Source organism: Nicotiana tabacum, chromosome 12 (assembly GCF_000715075.1).
Source record: "Nicotiana tabacum cultivar K326 chromosome 12, ASM71507v2, whole genome shotgun sequence".
Taxonomy (NCBI): Eukaryota; Viridiplantae; Streptophyta; class Magnoliopsida; order Solanales; family Solanaceae; genus Nicotiana; species Nicotiana tabacum.
The window spans coordinates 33,551,052-33,561,230 of NC_134091.1; positions in this window are offsets into that span (position 1 = coordinate 33,551,052).

Consider the following 10,179-nt stretch of genomic DNA (forward strand, 5'->3'; position numbering starts at 1 on the left):
TTTGGATATATAGTTGTCTATAGCAGCCTTACCGGCTCGCCCCACTGTATTCCGCATGTTTATGTATATATGTATTTTGGACAGGTTTCCCTCACGTACAGTAATCATGTTTATATCTTAGACGCATGATTAAAGGTGTTCGACAGGTAGGACTCGGGCATCCGTCGTGGCCCATCGGTTTGGGTCGTGACAAAAGTGGTACCAGAGCAGTTCTATCCTAGGGTTGTCTACAGACCGTATCTAGTAGAGTCTTATTTATGGGTGTGTTGTTCACCACACTTATAAACAGGAGGCTAAAGGACATATAGGATGTTATCCTCTCTTCTTATCTTAGATCGTGCGATATAAGAATTCATGTTCCTAATGATATGTTACGTTTTCAACGATGCCTCCGAAGACTACAGTCGCCCAGAAGGGAAAGTCCATGGTTGGTGAGGTTACTAGTCGAGCGCCACGAGTTACGAGGGCTCAGAAAGAGTCTCATAGTGAGATTCCATCTCAGACTTCACATTCCCCGCCCTCTCCCGAAGGGCTCCGAGGAGCATCAGCTCCAGCGCCCGCCCTTGTACGTTCAGCTCCTCAGCCAGATGAACCGGGTCAGAAGATAAGAGATGCTATTCAGCTATTAACCCGATTAGTAGCCGCACAGGCTCGGTGTCAGGAAGTAGGTATTGGTCATGCAGATAGGTCCATCAGTGCGAGGGTTCATGATTTCATTAATTTAGACCCTCCGATATTCATGGGGGCAGATCAAATGAGGACCCTCAGGTATTCATCGAGAGAATGCAGAGGACTTTGAGGATAATGAAGGCCATTGCGACTAAGTTAGTTGAGATAGCTTCCTATAGACCCCAAGACGTTGCAGTTAATTGGTATGAGTCTTGGGAATTATCCAGAGGTGGGGATGCCCCTCCAGCGGTATGACAGGAGTTTACAGAATCTTTTTTTCATCATTATCTGCCACCAGATCTTAGACGGGCCAGAGTTTATAGGTTCTTGAGGCCGGGTAACATGAGTGTTCGGGAGTACAGTCTTCAGTTTGATTTGTTGGCTAGGTATGCTCCCACTATTATATCTAAGATGGAGGATCGGGTTCACCGGTTCGTGATGGGGTTAGAGCCGCACTTGCTTAACGATTGTATGCCGGTCTCACTTCAGGTAGACATGGATATTTCTCGTATTCAGGCATACGCTCAGGGTGTAGAGAAGCGTAAGCAGAAGCAGAGGGCCGATCGTGAGCATGATAGGGCCCAAAATAAGAGAGCGAGGTCTTCTGGTCCTTCTGATGAGTTTCGAGGTGATCAGAGACAACAATACCCGAGGTATCTAGCCCAACCATCGGCTAGCACGCCCCCTCAGTTTGACGGTAAGAGATTTGATCATTCCACATATTCAGGGCCTGGTCAGAATTCCAAGGCCTCAGGTTCTCAGTATAGGGGTGAGTCAAGTTAGATGAGGTCACCCTTGCCCCGATGTGCTCAGTGTGGTAAGCAGTATGCCGGGCAGTGCCGTATGGGGTTGGGTATTTGTTATACTTATAGTTATCTAGGCCACGTTATGAGGGATTGTCCGACGAGAGGTGTTGCAAGTATAGCTCAGCCAGCAGGATCTGTAGCTAGTTCGTCATCATCAGTATGCCCCCTGGGCAAGGTTCACAAGCACCAATGAGTCGGGGTAGAGGCAGAGGCGGAGCATTTAGCTCGAGCGGTCCTCAGAACCGCATTTATGTGTTGGCAGGACGACAGGATCAAGAATCATCACCCGATGTTGTTACAGGTATATTATCAGTCTTCTCATATGATGTATATGCACTGATTGACCCAGGTTCCACCTTATCATATGTTACTCCGTTGGTTGCTAGTAAGTTTGGAATAAAACCTGAATTGGTTAAACCTTTTGAGGTGTCTACACCTGTTGGGGACTCAGTAATTGCTAAGCGAGTATATAGAGGTTGTATATTAGTAGCTCATAGTCGATCTACCGTAGCGGACCTAATCGAGTAAGATATGGTAGAATTTGATGTTATAATGGGTAATTGGTTGGCTTCTTGTCATGCCAACGTTGATTATAGATTGAAGATAGTCCGATTTCAATTTCCAAGGGAGCCTGCTTTGGAATGGAAAGGTAATATGGCATCGCCGAGAGGTAAATTTATTTCCTATCTCAAGGCAAGGAAGATGATCATAAAGGGCTATATTTATCACTTAGTTCGGGTTCGGGATGTGGAAGTAAAGTCACCAACCATTCAGTCCATCCCTGTGGTTAATGAGTTTTTCGATGTTTTTCCCAATGAGCTTCCTGGTCTTCCGCCAGAGCGAGAAATTGTGTTTGCAATTGACCTACTACCAGATAATCATCCAATATCTATTCCTCCCTATAGAATGGCCCCTGCAGAGCTGAAAGAGTTGAAGGAACAACTAAAGGACTTACTTGAGAAAGGCTTTATCAGACCTAGTACATCACTGTGGGGAGCACTTGTGTTATTTGTGAGGAAGAAAGATGGTTCCTTACGGATGTGTATTGATTATAGACAGTTGAATAAGGTGACGATCAAGAATAAGTATCTGCTCCCGAGAATTGATGATCTATTTGATCAGTTGCAAGGTGCCAAGTGTTTCTCAAAGATAGACTTGAGGTCCGGGTACCATCAGGTAAGGGTTAAGGAGAAAGATATTCCAAAGACAGCATTCAGGACCAGATACGGGCACTTTGAATTTCGTGTTATTTCGTTCGGTTTGACCAATGCCCCAGCAGTATTCATGGATTTGATGAACTGTGTATTCAGACCCTTTTTAAATCTGTTCGTAATTGTATTTATTGATAATATATTGATTTATTCTCGTTCAAAGGCTGAGCATGAAGATCATTTGCGTACTGTGCTCAAAGTTCTACAAAAAGGGAAGTTTTATGCAAAATTCTCTAAATGTGATTTCTGGTTGAACTTTGTAGCCTTCCTCGGGCATATCATTTTGAGTGAAGGTATCCGGGTTAATACACAAAAGATAGAGGCAGTAAAGACTTGGCCTAGACCCACGACACCGACGGAGGTTCGTAGCTTTCTCGGTTTGGCAGGTTATTACAGGAGATAGTATGTGGCCTCGCCAGCTTCCAGTTTTGGATATATAGTTGTCTATAGCATCCTTGCCGGCTCGCCCCACTGTATTTCGCATGTTTATGTATATATGTATTTTGGACAGGTTTTCCTCACGCACACTAATCATGTGTATATCTTAGACGCATGCTTAAGCGTGTTCGACACGTAGGACTCGGGCATCCGTCGCGGCCCATCGGTTTGGGTCGTGACACCCAACCCCTGTGTTGAGTCCCCAAATTCAAATGCACGTGATGCAAACAAACGTTCCTACTAGGGATCAGTCATGAGGCTATGTTATTCTAGGTTTGAATCCTAGGGTGTGTTGTTCTAGACCTGGCTTACCCGAGTGGACAACTCGAGCCGAGGGAGGCAACGTACCGGGAACCAAAAGACCATCCGGCTTTGTAACTGATCCGATCCTCGTTCTAAAATTAGGGATATGACACTCTAACAGAAAAGAAGCCACGCCAGCTTGTGCTTCCCATAAGATTTAGAAGACGCAGAGAGAAGAAGGGTGGCGTAACAGTTTATATATACAGTTCACAAAATATCAAAGCGGTAAATGAGCGGCTATTAGCACATTAGGCTCAAACATGTAATATCAGACAATCACAAGAAATCCAAGGATAACAGTTGTTCTTAGCTCAAATTCTGAACCCTAAACCAGAAGTTTTGGGTTCTTGTCCCTAGCGGAGTCGCCAGAGCTGCCACACCTCCTTTTTTCCGAGGGATATGGGAGTTTTTCCAATTAAAGTGATATTAATCAAAATGGAATTATTTATTTAATTCAGAGCCGCCACTTGGGATAATTAGTATGGTGTCCCAAGTCACCGATTTATTTTTAAAATCTAAATCGAGGAAATTTGACTCTATTTATGGTCTGCGAACACAGAAGACCGGGTAAAAGATTCTATTAACCCGGAAAAAGGTGTGAGGTACTCCCGAGTTCTGTGGTTTCAGCACAGTCGCTTAACAAATTACACTTGGCTTAAATGTCTAATTATTATAAGTTTATGTACCTATTGTGCATTTTATCTTTTACCGCTTTTAATTATTTATTTAACCACTTTTAGTATTTGTAGAATTTATTTGAACAAGTCGCGATGTCGCGCACTCGTTGTTATTGTACATATTACGAATCGCATCATGTAAAATGTTCCCGTGACTTACAACATGTTTATTATTATTATTTGAAGTTATGGTCAAGTCGCATGAAACGCGTATCTGAGTTGGGATTTACGTATCGTGACCATGCCACGGAAACCGTACCCATGATCAAGATGATTTATTATTAATCATTCCGAAAGTAACTAGCGCATTTGAATTATTTATTTTTTCTAAGTTTGGGATGGCATGTGGAAGTTCACATATTATGGCAATACAGTTGTGGGGGGTGTCAATTCCTATGACTACTTCGATTTTATGTCCATTCAAACACAGCTCATTGGAACTACGGAAATGGGTGAATTATTAGACATAAGAATGAATTCGAAGTAGCAAATATCAGGGGGAAAAAGTTGATCAAATAACTATCTAAATAAAGCTCATATTCCTTAGAAACAGTGTTCGGCTCGACTGAATTTTGGTGGCCTTAAACTTCCCCCCACACAAATTTAAGTTACTTGCCATGAAAATCTTTTCTCAACAATTGCTGCTAGTCTTCAACTAGTTCAAAATTATGAGTGAAATTCGCACAACACAAGAAGCTTCAAATGAGAATTTCATTTAAATTACCCAATTCCCAAACATAAAAAAAATGCAGTTGAACCTAGAATACTCAAGCAACCAATAACAATATTCTAATCAAAATCAGGAATTAAAATTAAACGATGTAAGTATCATGTTTTTATCTACTTCACTATTTCAAATACTTTTCCCAATTGAAACACAAAACACATTGCTGGATATTAGATTCATAACAATGAAAATCAAGCAAATTTATAAAATCACATAAGGATTTAACAATCTAATCACTCAATACCGACATAATACAATGAGGATTCGAAACTTACCTAAATCGAACAAAGGATGGAACTAAAGTGAGCCAAATAGAGGCAGAAAACAGCAGCTACAGTTGGAGCTTAGTCAATTCCAGAACAACAACAGAGAAAATCAATACCTTATTTTTTTTAATTTAAGCAACCTTCTAAATCCCAGCAGAATGCAAAAATGAGCAACAGAATCGAAGTAGGCACGACTTGAATATTTTGTTTTAGTTCATGTTTCTGTTTTCCTTTTTCTTTTTGGAGCTTTTCTGATTCTCAGATATGGAATTTTGAACTGTAAACTTCCAGCTGATTCTCAAGGCTTGTATGAGTGTGAATTGTGTGTGTGTGTATGTGAAGGTGAGAGATGGGGCGACAACTAGGGTTCTTAGGTTTTAGGAGGATCTCTGTTCTCTATGGAATTTCTCTATTATTTTTCTTGCATTTTTCATATTTGGAATCCTAAATTTGTCTAGCTGCTGTAGCACTCTTTTTTCTGTCCCAAATGAATGAGAAAGGATCCTTTTATAAAATATTTTTAGGGCAACAAAACCTGATTTTTCTAATTCAATCCCCTCTCTAAACGTTTTGTCTTGTTAACTTACCCCTCCCCCCTTTTTCTCCTTGCATTGCTCAAATGGCCACTTTTAATTAAACACCTATATCAAATCTAATTTGCAAAATTAACCTATTGATTTGTTTTAATTTAAAATTAAGCTAATTAAAATATTAAATTTATTATTTGCCTAACTAATTGAAACTACAAATGTAAAAAGCAAAGAAGAATAACTAAAAGTAATTTGTGATTTTTTTATTTTTAACAATGCATTTAACATGTAGTTCTAAAGATAAAAATGCGATGGGTGAAAGATCACAAAAATTATGGTTTAAAATGTTCTTAATAATGCAGTGATGCAAATGACCTAGAAACGTAAAAAAATGAAAGATAAAAAATATTTTTGATGTTTTCATGATTTAAAGTATTTCTAATTATGAAAAATATAACTAAATGCCATAAAATGCACATAACAAAAGAGAGAGATCCTTAAAAATTCTATAAAAATCAAAGATAACTAGAAAATTATTTTTTGTTAATTCTTTTGGAGTAAATATGCATAGGAAAATAATTACGTGCTCACAACGGGGTTGGGTGACTTGGAGGTACCGAGAAAAAGTTCGTCCTTGGGGGCAGGTGGGCCTAACTCGAGCCCGAGACTGGTCAACCGGTTCTCTGCCCTGAGTTGGAATCTTGGTCGGAAGCGGTCAATTATCATCACCGTTTCGGAGGATGCCCGGGTTCTTTTCGCCCTCGTAGGGATAGCCAGTTACCTCCGGTGCCTGGTGACCGAAGAAGACCAGACCAAAATGAACGAGGTAGATGCGACATGCCTGTTCAACGAAGCACAACAGGCGCTTAACCAGGTAACTCTTCATTATTCCTGATGATTTCAATTTTTCTTCTGATATTTGAAATAATTTTTTGATAATTCTAATATATTTCCTCATATTTGTAGGCCTCGGTGCTCCACCACGAGACCTTCCTCTGATACCGGGATGAGTTAAGCTAACTCGAGGCCGAAGCCAAAGAGCTTGCTGAGAAAAGAAACATGCAAAAACTTCTCAGCGAGCAACGTGAGGGTGAAATCAAGAGCCTCCGAGCCGAGTTGGATATGGCTCATAAAGAACATGCCGACTCGTTAGAACAGGTAAAAATTTTTGAAGTTAGTGATGATGAGTTAGACACGGTATCTAACGATCAGAATCCACAGGTCCAGCAGAAGATTGATCGGGTTGACCTGCTCAAGGCTGAGATGGACGAAGTCAAGGCCATGGCTGAGGAGTGGAAGGACAAGATGGACTGATTGGCTTCTAAAAAATAAACAACCAAGGAGCAATTGGCCTCGGCGGAGGTCCAACTTCGATCGATGAAGGAGAAGTTATAGGCACGGTCCAGAAAAATTGAAGAGCTCAAGTCTCAACTGAGCTCGGATGTTGCCGATGGGGAAACCCTCGCCAAGAAGCTTAAAGCAGCCAAGTCAGTGGCTGAAATTGCCAAGGTCGATGCCGATGAGATGGTGGCCCAGTACAGAGCCGATGTTATGGCTGCTCAGGAACGCTTAAAGACCATAGTCGATCATGCGAAGTGGCAGTCCCGGAGGAAGACCCTCGAAGCTGTTCATGCCTGGGGGTTCGATTTATCGGCCGAGCTTGAAAATGTTAAGAGGCTCGAGGTCGAGGCCAAAAAGTTGGCGTACCCCGAGGATGGGGAAGATTTTGAGGGATCGGATGGATCCTAGGGCGGGGAATATTCCGGCAATTCCGGTGATGAGGCGGGCTCCGGTGAGGATTGGGCTTCTTAGGTGCCTTGTAAATTTTTTCTTTTGTACCTTTGTATTTTGTTGAGGCCGTTTGGCCTTTGTAAAATCAAGCTTGATTTATTTTCTTTTTCCCTTATGATTGCAAAGATTTCAGATGCCTTAGCATGTAATAATTAGGTCTTATTCGGAGGCTCGAACAATATTCATTTTCGAGACTATTTTGCTTAAGGCTCGTGGTGGTGGGGGGGGGGGGATAACCGAAAGCTTTCCCTGAAATGTTCACTTGGAATTTTTTATAATTTTGCGAAGGGTAGCCTTCGAACCGGTTTAGAAATTTTGAAGGCTTTATATTTTGGTTACGGATCTCGAATGTCTCCAAGCCATTCTAGGATGGCCGTAGCCTTTTTAAGTTTGGGTATTGACCAATGGGCTTGTTACCCCGAGTTATCCGGGCTTGCCCAGGATGATATTTTTGAATGGGGATGGCCGTAGCCTTTAAAGTTCGAGCACTGCCTAATAAGCTTTGTGCCTCCGGGCTTCGATACCTCGGGTCGCCCGAGCCTTCTTTGGACGATAGTATCCGAGTGAGGGTGACATCTTGGATCCGGACAGAGGTGACCCTTGGGCTCAATATCTTTAGGAGACCGGATGTAGAAACTTTTATGGGACAAAACATTTATCCCCAATGAGAAACTTTCATTAATTTATGTGTGTAACATACAAGGTTACAAATATGTTCATGCTTTGTGTCAAAGCTTGGGTGGTCTATGTGGGCACGATTCATTTGACCGTTTGGCCCTTACAATATATCCTATCCACCGAGCCTAGGTAGTTCGAGCATAAAGTTTCTCTCCTTGCCAAAATCATTATCCGAGGGTGATGGCCCCCAGTATCGGAGGCCGGTTATAGAGAGGCCTCGGATACTGTTGATGTGGTCCTTGACTCCGGTCTTCGATTCTAAGGTAGCACAATTCATTGTTGCCTCGTTAAAAATCTTGCCGGAAAACCCAATTGGGACAAAATCGATTTAAGAAAAAAAGAGTGCAACGCGTGCTTTTAGGCCTAATAGTCGTATCGTCCCTTGATCGTTACCTGCAAGTGTTAGTCTAATATGTAAAGAAAATAAAGGAATGGCGTCGTACCTCAACAATAGTATCGTTTTAAGTGGGCCACGTTCCAGTTATTCGGTAGTCGTTCACCGTTCATTGCTTCGAGTTTGTATGATCCTTTGCTGGTGACCTCGATAATTTGATATGGACATTTCCAATTCGGCCCGAGCTTTCCCTCGTTCGGGTTCCGGGTTCTCAACGTCACGTTCCTTAACACCAAGTCGCTGATACTGAAGTGTCAAAGGTTGGCTCTTCGATTGTAATACCTTTCAATTCATTGATTTTGGATGGCCATCCGGACGAGGGCGGCCCCACGCCTTTCATCTGGCAGTTCCAGGCTCGTATTCATGGCCTCATCATTTGACTCTTCGCTCGCATATCGGAACTTGAAACTTAGTTCTCCTAGTTTGACCAGTATTAGAGTTTCGGTGCCGTAAACCAACGAGAACGGGGTGGCCTCGGTACTGGACTTCAAGGTCGTACGGTATGCCCATAGGACTTCAGGAAAGATTTCTTTCCATTTCCTTTGGCATAGGTCAATCTCTCTTTTAGGTTTTGGAGTATGGTTTTGTTGGTGGACTCCACTTGCCCATTCCTACTAGGGTGGTAGGGTGTTGATATGATTCTTTAGAAACTTGCTTACTTTACTGCCGATGAACTGTTTCCCATGGTCGCATACGATCTCGGCCGGCATTCCGAACCGGCATATTACGTGGTCCCAAATGAAATCGATGACTTCCTTTTCCCTGAATTTCTCATACGCCTGGGCTTCCACCCACTTAGAAAAATAGTCAATCATAAAAAATATAAATTGAGCCTTACCGGGTTCCCATGGAAGTGGGCCGACAATGTCCATCCCCAATTTCATGAACGGGCAAGGTGACAAGACCGAATGCACATGCCTTTGACATTCGTCGCATGTTCGTACGAATTCCTTCGCATCCTTTTCCATGTCGATCTAGTAGTAGCCGGCTCTGATTATTTTCCGAACTAATGATTTGGCGCCCGAATGATTTCCGTAGGTGCCTTCGTGGACCTCCCTCAGAACATACTCAGTATCTCCCGGTCCTAGACATATTGCGAGTGGGCCATCGAATGTTCTTCTAAACAAGGTACCGTCTTCGGACAAGCTAAACCAGGCCGCCTTCATGCGTAGAGCCCTCAATTCTTTAGGATCCAATGGCAGTTTTTTGGTCTTCAGATACTCTATATATTTGTTTCTCCAGTCTTAAGTTAGGCTTGTTGAGTTTATCTCGGCGTGACCTTCTTCCACCACCGATCTTATGAGTTGTACGATCGCCCCCGAGTTGAACTCATCATCATCGACCGGCGATCCTAATTTAGCAAGCGCATCGGCCTCACTGTTTTGATCCCAAGGTACATATTGTAGAGTCCACTCCTTGAACCGATGTAACGTTACATGCAGCTTATCCAGGTATCTTTGCATTCGTTCCTCTCTGACCTCGAACATCCTGCTGACTTGGTTCACCACAAGGAGGGAGTCGCACTTAGCTTCGATCACTTCTGCCTCAAGCTTTTGTCCAGTTCGAGACCTGCAATCATGGCATCATATTCGGCTTCGTTGTTAGTCAATTTTACAATCCTAATAGATTGTTTGACTACATTGCATGTTGGTGGCTTCAATACGACCTGCTTCACCGGTTTGGTCAAGG